Genomic DNA, 14,583 nt, shown 5'->3' with positions numbered 1-14,583 from the left:
CGTGTAGCTGTAGTGCTTCAGTGTAGCCACTCCCTGCAGTGGTAGCTAGATCCACAGGGGTTTAGGTGGGCTTAACTACATCGCTCGGGGGTGTGAATTTTTTACACCCCTGAGCAACAGCTGGGTCAACTTAACTTTTTAGTGTAGACCTGTCCTTAATAATTCAGGCTGCTTTAGCAAACTCTTTGGCCTTGTCTTCGCTGCAGGAAAGGAATGCTCTTCACTCATGTTAACTCACTCAGGGTAGAAATCCAAGTGAGGACAAGACAGTTAGTTGTTTTCACACATGTTAGCAGGCCAAGTTAATGAGCAAACTCCCCCATCAGTTTTTACTTGAGCTGCTAACTCATGTGAAAACTACACCCTGCCTAGCCGTCACTAAGATTTCACCTTGAGTCAGGCCAGGCCTACACTACAAAGTTTTGTTGGCATAGCTGTTGGTCAGGAATGGGCAAGGCCGGGGGACCACCCACTAGCCAGTGGTAGATTAATGATTTTGCTGCCCCTAGGCCCAGAAATAATTGCCACCCCCCCGCTCCAACTCACCTCCGCTCCGGCTCCGCCTCCTCCCCTGAGCGTGCCGTCAGGTCCTGCTTCTCCCCGCTCCCTGCCCGTGCTTGTGCACAAAACAGCTTCGCGAAGGAATGGGGGGAACGCAGCACGCTCAGGAGCGGAGGTGGGGCTGGGGCGGCGATTTGGGGAAAGGGACCAATAGGGACAGGGAAGGGGCAGGGAATGAGGGCAGGGAAGGGGTGGAGTTGGGGCTGGGCCAGGGGCGGAGGGCGCGAACTGGCACTGGGGGAAGCAGCCTCTGGCTGCTATTATAAATTTGCCGCCCCTGCAAATTTGCCACCCTAGGCCTAGGCCTTGTCGGCCTAGGCGTTAATACGCCGGTGTCGTTAGCACCGTAGCGGTGCCCGCAGAACCCGGGCTGTAGCTGCAGCAATGCCAACAGAAGAGGGCCTTTGTCAGGGAGGTGGTGTCACCATGCTGGCAGAAAAACTCCTGTCAGCACAACCTGCATCTCTGCTGGGGAGGCCCTACCAGTACAGCTGTACCAGCACAGCCTTTGTAGCATTGACATGGGTAGGGTTGCCAATTTTGGCTGGACATATTCCTGGAGATTTAATCACGACATAATCTTTAATTAAAGATTAATCTTTAATTCCTGGAGACTCCAGGCCAATCCTTTAGGGTTGGCAACCCTACACACGGCCTGAGCTAACTTGAGTGAGGAGCACACCTTTCCACTGCAAAGTCGAGGCCTTCAACACCTTTCAACGCAGTTTCTGACAAAGCTAGCAGGATCCGCTAGCGTCAAAGAAGCTGGCTTAAACCCAGTCAGTCTCACAGCGACTCACCACCTTTGCAGACCTTCTTCGGCCCTCTTCAGCCAGTTGTTTCGTAAACAAGGGAAACCACCCGATCCTCTGTCATTGTTGAATAAGAGCTCAGCCAGCGGTTGCATAAATTGTTGACGTTCCAACGAGATTAACGTTACTTCTTTCCAATAAAAATCCCATTCAGGCCTTGTCTTAAAAAAATTCATGAAGCATAACTTACTTTGCAAGACCGCTGCTGCCAGTCTGGAAGGCAGGGTTTGTGGCAGAAGACATTTGGATTTGAATTCTGGTGAGAGCTGGGGAATGAAAGAGCTACTGGTGTTTACTCCTAGCATTGAACTGCTTAGATCTTCAGCCAGCAGAGGAACTGCCTCTTCTGCTTGTTGGGATCTGGTTGGATACAAGATAGTGCTGCTCAAACCTTGAATGAGAGGGGCCAGGGCTCACATTTTCAAAAGTGGCCTCAGATATTAGACCTTGCGGTGCCTCCAACTGGGCGCCCACAAAACAGCTGCATTCTGAGTTAGGCACTTTGGGAAATCTGTGCCCAGGGTCACTCAGCGAGTCCTGGGGAACAGAACCCCGGAGTGCTGTCTAAAGGAGGAGAGAGGGAGGAGACAGGGAGTCAGCAAATCTGCCCGTTCTGGGCTTTGCCACTGACCGGCCATATGGCCTTGGATGACTCACTCCACCTCTTGGTGCTTCTGTTTCTCCTCCCACCCTTTCTCTCTTGTCTGTTCAGATCGCGAGCTCTGTGGGGCAGGGACGGGCTCACTCTGTGTTTCTGCAGCACCATCCTAGCACAATAGAGTCCCAGTTACAGCTGACTGAAGATTTGTGATTAACAATGGCCTTTATTCTCCTAAATGCAAACGCTTTTGTTTGATTTTGAAATGCTCTTGGTTTTGGTCCCCAGACAAACTGAAACTGAGTCAGCTTTTGAAAAATGACATGGATTTTATTGAAAGCCATGCACTTTTCAAACACACCATCTCCCCAATTGCCATTGAAAAAATGTTTGGGGGCGGGTGGGTGGTTGTTCGTTCAGAATGTTGCCTGGAAATTACTTACTGTTTGCTGACAGTCCTAGCCCTGATCTCACAAGTCCTGGCACGGGGTGATTGGCCCCTGATGAGAGAGCAGAGTCCAGTGCATCTGCCTGGTCAGCTACCTCCCAATTGTGCTTAAGAGAGGGCACCTGGGCCATATAAATGGGGATACCCAGAGAGTGTGAGGAAGGGGCAAGAGAGAGTTGTCTTTTCAGATTTCACTGATGGGAAGGGCAACTTTCAATGGGGATCCAAGGGAAGAGTCCCCTATACTTGGGTGGGTACCTGGAGGATGGTGAAGCCCCCAGGTAGGCAAGGCAAGGCATGGCACGATGTGATATGATATGATGGGGCAACTGGACCTCTCAAATTTGGGGCAGTCAGGCAGGTAACCTGGGCCTGCTCCTTAGCAAAATTCTGGTCATGTCCCTGGCTCAAATACTGGTGGGGCTGGACCTGCTTTCCAGAATATTGGTGTCTGTATAATCTGGGACTGATGAGCATATGGAGGTGGATATCTGCCCTGCCCTCCCCTGCCCTTCTTTTTGGTGCCTTGGGAGTTGCCTGAGGGAAAGAGCTGCACAAGACCTGGTGGAGGGTGGTAACTGTGAGCTGCTGGCGATGAGTTCTGAGCTGTGGGGAGGACCAGCTGGAGCTGGGGGACCCTGCTGAGCTGCATGAAGGCTTATGCAGAGGGGCCCAGGAATGAGGGGAAGAACCAGCTGGGTCAGTGTAAGCAGGGCCCACAAACAAGGGGTTGGTCCTGGAAAAAGATTCCCCTGAGCAGGGGTAGGGCTCACAGGTAAGGAGACCTTGGGGAGTGAAATACTGTGGGGAGGCCCCTCATGGGAGACCTGACTTGGGGCTACAAAACCAGACTTGTGGGAGCCGGTGGGACTTGGTACTCTCAGGTGGACAGCCTGGAGAATGTGGTCCTAAAACAGGGCTAAGGAGCTGGGACTCGGTGGGTAGGTGGCCTTTGAATGGGACTGAAAAGATGCTCCACTGTCACCTGGTCGTGGAGTGGAGTGGGGGGAAATGACTGTTTTTATCATGGGGAATCTGTGGGCTGTAGCACTTGTATATAAAATCAAAAGGTTTGCATTTGTGGCTGGACACAATATTCCTTTGCATGGGTGGATAAAGCGGAAACCAAGGTGGGTCATGCCAGTGCTTCTGAGGTCTGCCATGGGAGGGTGTTGGTGTTGGGGTTTCCCTGTAACAAGCCCCCTAGAGCAGCGGTTCTCAATAGGGGGTCCATGGCGCCCTAGGGGTCCACATAGCCTCTCAGGAGGGCCGCGGGGCCCCACGGCTAAAATCCAGAGCCCGAATCCCCAGCATCCCCTGCAGGGCTGAAGTCCAGATCCTCGGCACCCCAGGAGCAGCAGGGCTGAATTCTGTAGCCCCGAGCCCCGGTACTCCCCACGGGGAAGAAGCCCTGAGCCCATGGGAAGAGTTGGGGGGACACGGGGGTGTTGCCCACCCTGAAACTACAGTGCAAGAGCATGGCAGTCCTGGGGACAGCCACCCCCTCTCCCATCTCCTCTCCCTGCCCCCTGGCCAGGTCAGAAGTGGGAAGCTGGAGCTGGGCAGTACGGGACAGTGCAGCTGTTCTGGTTGGTGCCATGGAGCAGGCAGCCACAGCGTTCCCTCGTCTCCTGCTGGTGTAGGGGCCTGAAGCTGCTCCTCAGCTCCCAGCCCTCTTTGCTCATGCAGCTGGTAAGCCCAGTGGCTGGCAGAGCCCTCAGGGAGCAGCCATTGCAGGGGAGCCCTCTTGGCACACAACTCCTAGCCACCCCTCTCCCTGCACCCTGAGCTACCCCCTCCCTGCACACAGCCGCTAGCTACCTGTTGGTGGGGTAACTCACATAACTGGAGCACTGTCATGGATGGGAATAAACTGTTTGTGAAGGACAGACCGGGGAGAAAAGGTAGAGGAGTTGCACTGGATGCAAGAGAGCGGAATGATTGCTCAGAGCTCCAGTATGAAACTGGAGAAAAGCCTGTTAAGAGTCTTTGGGTTAAGTTTAGAGGCTAGAGCAACAAGGGTGATGTTGTGATGGGCGTCTGCTATAGACCACAAGACCAGGAGGATGAGGTAGACAAGGCTTTCTTTGTGTAAGGGGACTGTTGCCCCCTTACTAACATTCAGTGGGGGTGTTTTAGTTGCTAGCTCCCAGTACTAAAAGGGGAAGGGTCTATGGGAAACCAGGACCCTAAGACTGATAGACCCCAGGAACAATGGGGAGAGGCCAATGCTCCAGGTCAGCCTGAATGACAGGACGAGCAGGCTAATCAGGGAGGCAGGAGGCCAGGGAGGTCCCGTCCTCCGTGTGAGCTGGATTTGCCTGGGTCAGACAGAGTGCGGCTGAGCTAAGGAGAAAGCAGGGGCCCAAGCTAAGTTGGGGAGCAGAGCTGCGCCAGATCCAGAGGGACCAGAAAAGCAGCCCAGAGAGAGCAGACCCTGTCCTGGGAGCAGAGCTGCAGCCCCAAAGCTGGAGGCACAGCCCAGAGAGAGCAGACTTGCCCTGGGAGCAGAGCTGCAGCAACCAGAGCCAGAGAGGCCAGAAAAGCAGCCAAGGAAGCAGGTCAGTGCTGGGAGCAGAGTCACAGAAGCAGCCTGCAGAGCAGACCTGACCTGGTAGCAGAGCTGTAGCAGGCAGAGGGGTCAAAGAAGCAGCCCAGGGAGCTGGAGGCAGAGCAGCAGCAGTGCAGAGACAGAGTGGTGGAGCTGGGGCTGGAGCAGTCCGGAGCTGGGTGCGGTGAGCAGCTGGGTAGAGCGAGGGGGGCCCTGGGCAGTGGGCCCAGCATAGGGAGACGCCTCAGCTAAGAGGCTCTGCAGGCCAGGCTTGGATCATAACCCCGACAGGGCGGGGGCGACACCAGGAAGAAGGGTCGTACCACTTAGAGCCCGAGAGCGTGTGGCCACCACCAGAGCAAGTGTCCAATCCGCAGCATCCCTGCAGCACAGCCAGGGCCTGAGAAGAAGGCCTGGGACTTACAAGGAACAGACTGTGAACTGCCCTGACGTTCCAGAGACACTGTTTGTGAAGTTCCCTGCCACAGAGTGAGTTGATGTGTTTCCTTTAACCTTTCCCATTTGTCCTTATTCTTTTTAAAATTAATTGTTGATTAAATAACTTACATTTGCTTTAAATTGTATGTAATGGTCCGTGGGTCAGAGAAGTGCGCAGTGCAGAGAGAGTACCCCGGAGTGGGGACACCCTAGCCCCTGTCTCAGGTGACCACAGCAGGGTTGGGGGTCGAGCCCCCCAGGAATCCTGGGCCCAGCCTTGTTGGGGTTACGAGGACTCTGCAAGACAGGAGAATGGAAGGGGAATCCTCAAGGGTAGGGAGGCCACTGGGTAAAGGAAGTGGGAGCGAGGACTCGGATCTTTTCGCTAGCCCACTTCACCGGGGTAGTGCAGAAGCCAGGAGAGTTCCCCACAGTAGCGGGACTATTCCTCCGCTTACATTTGGATAACTAGCAGAAGTTTCCAGATGACAGGCCCTGGTTCTCATGGGGGACTTCAATCACCCTGACATCTGCTTGGAGAGCAATACAGCAGTACACAGACAATTCAGGAAGTTTTTGGAGACTATTGTGGACAACTTCCTGGTGCAAGTGCTGGAGGAACCAACTAAGGGCCATGCTCCTCTTGACCTGCCTATTTACAAACAGGGAAGGATTGGTAGGGGAAGTAGAAATGGGTGGCAACCTGGGCAGCAGTGACCGTGAGCTGGTGGAGTTCAGGATCCTGACAAAAGGAAGAGAGGAGAGCAGCAGAATGCGGACCCTGGACTTCAGAAAAGCAGACTTTGACTCCCTCAGGGAACTGAAGGGCAGGATCCCCTGGGAGGCTTATGAGGGGGAAAGGAGTCCAGGAGAGCTGGGTGTATTTTAAAGAAGCCTTATTCAGGGTGCAGGAACAAACGATCCTGATGTGCAGAAAGAATAGCAAATATGGCAGGCTACCAGTGTTCCCTCTAATTTTTCCCACCCATGTGTGGAATGAATTAACAAAATTCATGTGGTGGGGGTGGGGCCGAAGGGTTTGAAGAGGTGGGAGGGGCTCAGGGCTAGGGCAGAGGGTTGGGGTGCAGGGGTGTGAGGGCTCCGGCTAGGGGTGCGGGCTCTGGGGTGGGGTCGGGGATGAGGGATTTGGGATGCAGGAGGGTGCTCTGGGGCTACAGCAGGGAGAGAGGACTCCCCACAGCTCTCTCTCCCCATAGCAGTACTTGGGCTGGGTGAGAGGGGCACCTCTCCCCACCATGGTAGCTCCAGGGCTGAGGCCACAGGATAGGCACCTGGCCCCTGCAGGTCTGAATGGGGCTGGGTTCAGGGAGGGGCACCCCAACCGTGACAGGTCCAGACCGGGCCACCCCGGCCGCAGCTGGGTCTGGGGCACAGCATAGTTAGGGATGAGGGGCCACCCCGGCCACAGCTGGGTCTGGGCTGCAGCGTAGTTGGGGCTGGGGGGCTGCCCCTGTCTTGGCAGGTTGGGGGCTAGGCTAGGTTGGGGCTGGGGGAGGGGCACCCCTCCCCCAGCTGCAGCAGGTTCCCAGGGAGGTTCCCTGAGCACCTGTGTGGCACTAAATAGGCTGCTGCACAGCTGCATGGCCGTGCAGCTTGCAGGGTGTCATGGACTCACAGGTCGTGCCCACTTTTGGCCCCGTGCGGTCCATGGGGGGTGCCCCTTTCAGTGAGACAGCCCTTCTCGGGGGTCCACTCTCTCTCTCGGGGTAAGCCCCTCCACCTCCTGAATCAACACCTCTCGGAGCTTTAGCACCCCTGTCTCTGTGGTGGGCCCCCTCGGGGAGTCCCCTCGCTCTGGACCCCCCCAGGTCCTCCACCCCCTGAAGGGGATGATGCAACCCTGTTCTCTAGACTGGAGCGACTCTCAGCCAGCGTAAAACAGGAGGTTTATTGAGCATTGAACACAGCCCAGGAACTCTCAGGACCGGCCTCCCTCAGCACAGCACATCCAAATCTCCCTGCATCCAGGTGGGCTCTTCCTGCCCCCTCTCTCCAGCCCAGAGACTCCCTGCCGCCCAGCTGGGCCGCTAGTATCACCGTCCCCAAGCCCCACCTCTGTCCATTGTCTTCTCTCCAGGTAAACAGGAAACAGGGTCGCCTGGGCCTCCTCTCCTGTCATCTGCCCTCTCGCCCCTCTGGCTGGAGCCCGCGGGTCAGGTCCCCAGGGAGTCCTCTCGTCACAGCCCATTGTTCTCCCGCTGGCCAGAACTGGCTGCAACTGAGCTGGGCCTCCGGGTCACCAGTCGCTGGGGTATCCATGCTCCAGGCCATCAGCTGGGGTCCCCAGTTCCCTGGATGGTCCTCTGTAACAAAAAACTCCCTCTCCCATTCCCTCGTTAAACCAGTAACACCCAGGGACACTGCGTCCCACCCCCTCTGCATGCAAACCCAGAAAGCCCCCCATAGGAGACAAGGAACAATCAAGAAAACCCCCCATGTCGTTAGACAGGGAACTTAGCAGGCGACCAGCTTAAACACAAAAAGGAAGCTTACAAGAAGTGGAAACTTGGACAGATGACTAGGGAGGAGTATAAAAACATTGCTCGTGCATGCAGGGGTATAATCAGGAAGGCCAAAGCACAAATGGAGTTGCAGCTAGCCAGGGATGTGAAAGGTAACAAGAAGGTTTTCGACAGGTATGTTAACATCAAGAAGAAGGTCGGGGAAAGTGTAGGACCCTTACTGAATGGGGAAGGCAACCTAGTGACAGATGATGTGGAAAAAGCTGAAGTATTCAATGCTTCTTTTTGCCTTGGTCTTCACAGAGAAGGTCAGCTCCCAGACTGCTGTACTGGGCAGCACAGTATGGGGAGGACATTAGCAGCACTCATTGGTGAAAGAACAGGTTAAGGACTATTTTAAAAAGCTGGACGTGCACAGGTCCACGGCTCCAGATCTAATGCATCCGAGAGTGCTGAGGAACTTGGCTGATGTGATTGCACAGCCGTTGGCCATTCTCTCTGAAAACTCGTGGCTATTGGAGGAGGTCCCGGACGATTGGAAAAAGGCAAATATAGTGTCCATCTTTTAAAAAGGGAAGAACAAGAATCTGGGAAAATACAGACTGGTCAGCCTCACCTCTATCCCTGGAAAAAACATGGAGCAGGTCCTCAAAGAATCCATTTTGAAGCACTTGGAGGAGAGGAAGGTGATCAGGAACAGTCAACATGGATTCACCAAGGGCAAGTCATGCCTGACCAATCTGACTGCCTTCTATGATGAGATAACTGGTTCTGTCGATATGTGGAAAGCGTTGGATGTGATATACCTTGACTTCAGCAAAGCTTCTGTTACGGTCTCCCACAATATTGTTACCAGCAAATTAAGGAAATATGGATTGGATTAATGGACTATAAGGTGGATAGAAAGCTGGCTAGATTGTCAGGCTCAACAGGTAGTGATCAGTGTCTAGTTGGCAGCCAGTATCAAGCGGAGTGCCCCAGGGACAGGTCCTAGGGTCAGTTTTGTTCAGCATCTTCATTAATGATCTGGATGATGGCATGGATTGCACCCTCAGCAAGTTCACGGATGACACTAAGTTGGGGGGAGAGGTAGATATGCTGGAGGGTAGGGATCGTTTCAGAGTGACCTAGACAAATTGGAGGATTGGGCCAAAAGAAATCTGATGAGGTTTAACATGGACAAGTGCAGAGTCCTGCACTTAGGACGGAAGAATCCCATGCACTGCTACAGACTGGGGACTGACTGGCTAAGCAGCAGATCTGCAGAAAAGGATCTGAGGATTACAGTGGACGAGAAGCTGGATACGAGTCAGCAGTGTGCCCCTGTTGCCAAGAAGGCTAACGGCATATTGGGCTGCATCAGTAGGAGCATTGCCAGCAGATCAAGGGCAGTGATTATTCCCCTCTGTTCGGCACTGGTCAGGCCACATCTGGAGTATTGTAACCAGTTTTGGGGGGCCCCCCACTACAGAAAGGATGTGGACAAATTGGAGAGAGTCCAGCAGCAGGCAACGGAAATGATTAGGGGGCTGGGGCACATGACTTATGAGGAGAGGCTGAGGGAACTGGGCTTATTTAGTCTTCAGAAGAGAAGAGTGAGCAGGAATTTGAAAGCAGCCTTCAACTACCTGAAAGGGGGGGGGGGGTTCCAAAGAGGATGGAGGTTGGCTGTTCTCAGTGGTGGCAGATGACAGAACAAGAAGCAATGGTCTCAAGTTGCACTGGGGGAGGTATAGGTTGGATATTAGAAAACATTATTTCACTAGGAGGGTGGTGAAGCACTGGAATGGGTTACTTGGGGGCGGGGGTGTGGAATCTCCATCCTTAGAGGTTTTTAAGGCCCTGGCTGGGATGATTTAGTGGGGTTGGTCCTGCTTTGAGCAGGGCGTTGCACTAGATGACCTCCTGAGGTCTCGTCCAACCCTAATCTTCTATGATTCTACCCCCTCCCTACACCCTGAGCTACCTGCACACAGCCCCTAATTACCCCCTTCCCTGCACCAAGCTACTCCTTCCCTGCACCCTGAGCTACCCCTCTGCCCGCACACAGCCCTTAGCTACTGTGACACTCTGTACCTCAGAGGAACACCCTACGCCCCCATGTTCATCTTTATAAAATGATTGTGTGGTATCCAATGCAAAGTTTGTCATGTCGGGTGTCTTCGGAAGGCTCATGATGCACTGAGCATGGTTGTTATAGTGATGTTATAGTAATTGTAACAGTAATGTTATAGGTTATAATTTCATGTATATAGTTATGAGACTGAAAATGTATCCTCATGGTCCATGCAAAAACTCTCCAAGATTTGAGAGGCAATTCACACCTCAGTTCAGGGCAGGTATGGGACAAATCCAGCCCAGCCTCACAGGAACAAAGGACACTAGTCCAGGCAGCAACAAAAGAATCTGTTAGATTCTCGAGGGAGTCACCTCCCTTCCTTTGGTCAGTTTGGAACTGCAATGAGGTAATGCTCATCTGACTCTGAAGTGGGGTGGGGGGGCAAAGCCAAGAGGGAAGAAAGGACATGATAAAAGGGAGAGACATTTGCCATGCTCTTTCTCTTGCTTCCACCTACATCTACAGACACCACACCAAGTGACTGAAGTGCTGATCAAAGGGGAGAGCCTGACTGAAGAACAACCAGATAGACTGTGGTGAGAAGCATCTAAGTTTGTAAGGACATTGAAAGTGTTAAGATCAACTTAGAATGCGTTTTGCTTTTATTTCATTTGACCAAATCTGACTTATGTTTTGATTTATAATCACTTAAAATCTATCTTTCATAGTTAATACATTTATTTGTTTATTCTCCCTGAAGCAGTGTGTTTGGTTTGAAGCATGTCAGAGACTCCCCTTGGGATAACAAGCCTGGTACATATCAATTTCTTTGTTAAATTGACAAACTCATATAAGCTTGCAGTGTCCAATGGGCATAACTAGGGTTGTGTCTGGGACCGGAGATATTGGCTAGTGTCATTCGGTTGCACAATCCAAGGAGCAGCTTACGTGCCAGAGGCTGTGCGTGAACAGCCCAGGAGTGGGGGTTCTCACAGCAGAGCAAGGTAAGGCTGGCTCCCAGAGTCAAAGATTGGAGTGACCTAGCAGATCACCGGTCCAGATAACCCCCGAGGGGAACGTCACAGCTACCCCCTCCCCGCACCCTGAGCTATTCCCTGTCTGCGCACAGCCCCTAGCAACCCCCTTCACCCTGCTACCTCCTGCCTGCACACAGCCCCTAGCAACTCCCTGCACACTGAGCTACCCCCTGCCCACACACAGCCCCTAGCTATCCCCCCCATGCACCTGAGCTGTTTTCAAACTTTTTGAGCTGAGCCCCTCATCTTTGAGTTATAATTTTTGGTTGTGCCCCCTTCCCACAACCCAGACAGGTGGGTGGCCTCCTGAGGAGAGTCAGGGGGTGGAGGTGGCGCTCCCTCCACGGACTCTGCTGTGTGAAGCTGGCTCGACCCCCACTGGCTCCTGCCCAACCAAAATAGAAGTCAAACTACACCTATTCCTGAATCCCTCCCCCTTCCCGCTGAGCCCTGGAGTTTTTATAGCATGTTCGGGGCAGGGGCTCAGAAAGAAAATGGTTGAGAACCCCTGCCCTAGAGGCTACTCGAATACTATTAATAATCTTTGTTTGATCTTTGTTTGTGGAAACAGGTGGTGTCCTATAAAATTGAGTGGAAGCTGCCTACAGCTCTCATTTTAGGGGCCGCATGCTAAGTAATAACATGAAAAAACTCCATGCTTGTAGAACCAGACTGGCTCTTTAGTAAGCAAACTATTGACAGTGATGCAGTGGGAGCTGGCATTCTAGCCATGTGCACACAGACTGTCTTCCTGGTGCCTCCTCCCTCCTGCAACCTGGGCCCCCACTCCACATTGCATTTCATACTCCCTTATCTGTTCTTCTGCACAGGTCTCTATCAGACCTAAAATAAAAGCTGCTTCTTGTAGGACTTTGCACTTGAGTTAAAATTTTAGTGAAGATAAAGTGGTTTTTCACATGTTAGCAGGTCATGTTAACGACTATGGGGCAACATAGGGTGTATTTTGGCCTGGGAACTTTTATGAACATAACAGACTGCCTTGTCTTCCCTAGGATCTCAACTCATATTAGTTACCTTCAGTTAAGAACACGTCCTCTTTCCCTAGCGAAGGTACGATCTACACTCCACTCTGTAATAAAGAACTGTCATCTATACAGGCCAAAACCAGGTTGGCTGGTCAGTATTTTGTTGTGTAGTGAGCCAGTCAATGCCTGGCTCATATCCGTTGTTATTGCCATGTCTTGTGAGTTGAACACCCCGGATTCCAGTTTGAGAAGTACCTCAGCCATCCCATCTGAAGCCCCATCTGACCCCATCAATGGAGTTGGATCAGACCTATCCAGAGGCTTGTCAGCCACCGTGGACTGAATGACATTTAAGTGTAACTGGTAGAACTATGCTGCTTTGGCATGTGACCTTTTATTTTAAACCAAAATAGCTACCCTAGTACCACCCCACATTGTGGGTGCAGCTAGGCTGGTACAAAGGGGCCTGATAGTGGTGTAGCCTGTTCCCCTTCCTGTATAAGAATAGCTCTACTGGTATAAGCACCTTTTGATATTGGTCTCACGGCATCACCACTACAGTGTTTTGCCACTGCACCCGTGCCAGGAGAGTTAAAGCAGTACAACTTGGGGGTTTTGCCCTTTGCTTACTTCCCCCCCCACCACTGCCCCCGTCTTTTCTGTACTGCAGAGACTTCACATACTTCTATCCCCTTCCTCCATCTGCCTCCAAGGCAGCTGGACATGCTTTCCTGATGTATAAGATATCACCCCTCCTTTCCCCCCCGCTCCTGGTCAGATCACACCATTCTCTACAGCCATCTAGGGTGGCCAGGTGTCCAAAGTCAGTACTGCTGACCGAACACCAAAAGTCTGGTTACTGCAGTAACTGCAATCGGCCTCTGCCACTGGGAGGGAGGAAGAGCTGCAGAGCAGCTGCTGCTGGAGGAAGTGGCTCGCCGCTCTGGCGGAGAGGTAGGTACCGGCACCGCCCGGGGGAGGGATCCTGACAGTGCGCAGCATTTGAGGAGCAGGGCCGGCAGCCAGACTTGCTCCCTGTTACATCCCATCCTGCCTTCTCAGCCTCTGGGGCCCCAGCTCTCTCCATCCCCTTGCTTCAGGGACTGACCCCTGTTTTCACCCTGCCATGCTTCAATTGCCCCCAGTCCCTTGCTCGGGGCACCAACCCCCCCTCCGTCCTGCTGTGCCCCAATTGTCCCTGGCCTCTCACTCGGGACTGACACCCCTTCTACCCTGCCGTGTCCTGATTGGGCAGGCAGGCAGGCTCCACGCCAGCTCCTCCCAGCCCAGTTCTGCAGGCCGCCAGTGAGTCCTGGGGGAGGTGGTGGAGCGAGCGTCAGGAGGCCTGTAGTGTCCAGTTTGGGAAAGTTGGTAACCCTGCAGCCAGCCCAGGCATGTGTGCTATCCATCCCAGTTAGAGCTCTGCTCAGACAATGAGACTCCTAGTTCTTCCTGCTTGTGGCTGGAGTGCTCAGACTCTCAGCTTCTGTTTTGCTTTTTCTCTCATCAGCCAGCCCCAGTTCAGCTCAATTACTTTATACCCTTATACAAAACAATCTTATGTGATGACCTCCAAGCCCTTGATAAAGTAGCATTACCCCCACTTTACTGATGGGGAAAACAAGGCACAAGCAGGTAAAGTGACGTGCAGTAGAGCAGGGAATAGCTGAGATCTCCTGACTCACAGCCTTAATTACAGCACTGTCTTCCCAGTCCCACTCTGGGCTTCTTTACCGTTGTCATATAACAGCTGTGGGCTGCTATAAAAGTACAACTGGGTTCAGAAAAGAATGACGTAAGTTCACGGAGGAAGGTCCAGCAATGGCTGTTAGCCAGAATGGTCAGGGATGCAGCCCCATGCTCTGGGTGTCCCTAAACCTCTGGCTGCCAGAAGCTGGGTCTGGATGACAGGGGATGGAACACTTGATCAATTCCTGTTCTGTTCGTTTCCTCTGAAGCACCTGGCACCAGTCGCTGTCAGTGGTAAGCCGTTCGGCTAGATGGACCATTGGTCTGACCAAGTATGGCCGTTCTTATGTTCTTCTGGCTGGCTAGGCACTACAGAACATAAGGAGGTGGGAGATTCCTTTCCCCCGTCCCTGCTGTGCTGCAGAGCAGAGCCCCTCCATTCCAGCTTTGCTCCGGCACCTGAAAGCCAAATAGCTGTTATGAAAGGCTGGGGTGGGTCTATCCTCCCGTGAGCCAAGGCAAGGGCAAGCTGCACTTTGCTCCTGGAAATGAGGGTTATACAGGTTATAGAGGAAGTACTGGGGCAATGAACTTCAGATTTTAGGAGAAAGAGGAAGTCAAGTCACAAACAGAACAAAGAGGAAAGTTTAAATGCGGTTCTGCCCTGAAATGTGACTGTGAAAATGCTACCCTTACACTCCGGGAACAGAATTGCTGAGTATCAGTGTCAGAGCTGCTGATCTCAGGGAGGTGGAAAATAGGTCTTTACTGCTCTGCATTTGCAGAGTCAACACTGCTGAGCAGGGGGAAATGGAGTCTTCCTTCTTGTGCATCAACAGAATGGTTTATGTAATTGGATACACCTGTGGAAGCCCAGTGACAGCCAGGGTGTGGCAGATATAATCTGGGCCACAGAAGCTT

This window comes from Chelonia mydas, chromosome 7 (assembly GCF_015237465.2).
Source record: "Chelonia mydas isolate rCheMyd1 chromosome 7, rCheMyd1.pri.v2, whole genome shotgun sequence".
NCBI classification, from domain to species: Eukaryota; Metazoa; Chordata; order Testudines; family Cheloniidae; genus Chelonia; species Chelonia mydas.
Note: the sequence above shows the minus strand (reverse complement) of the source record.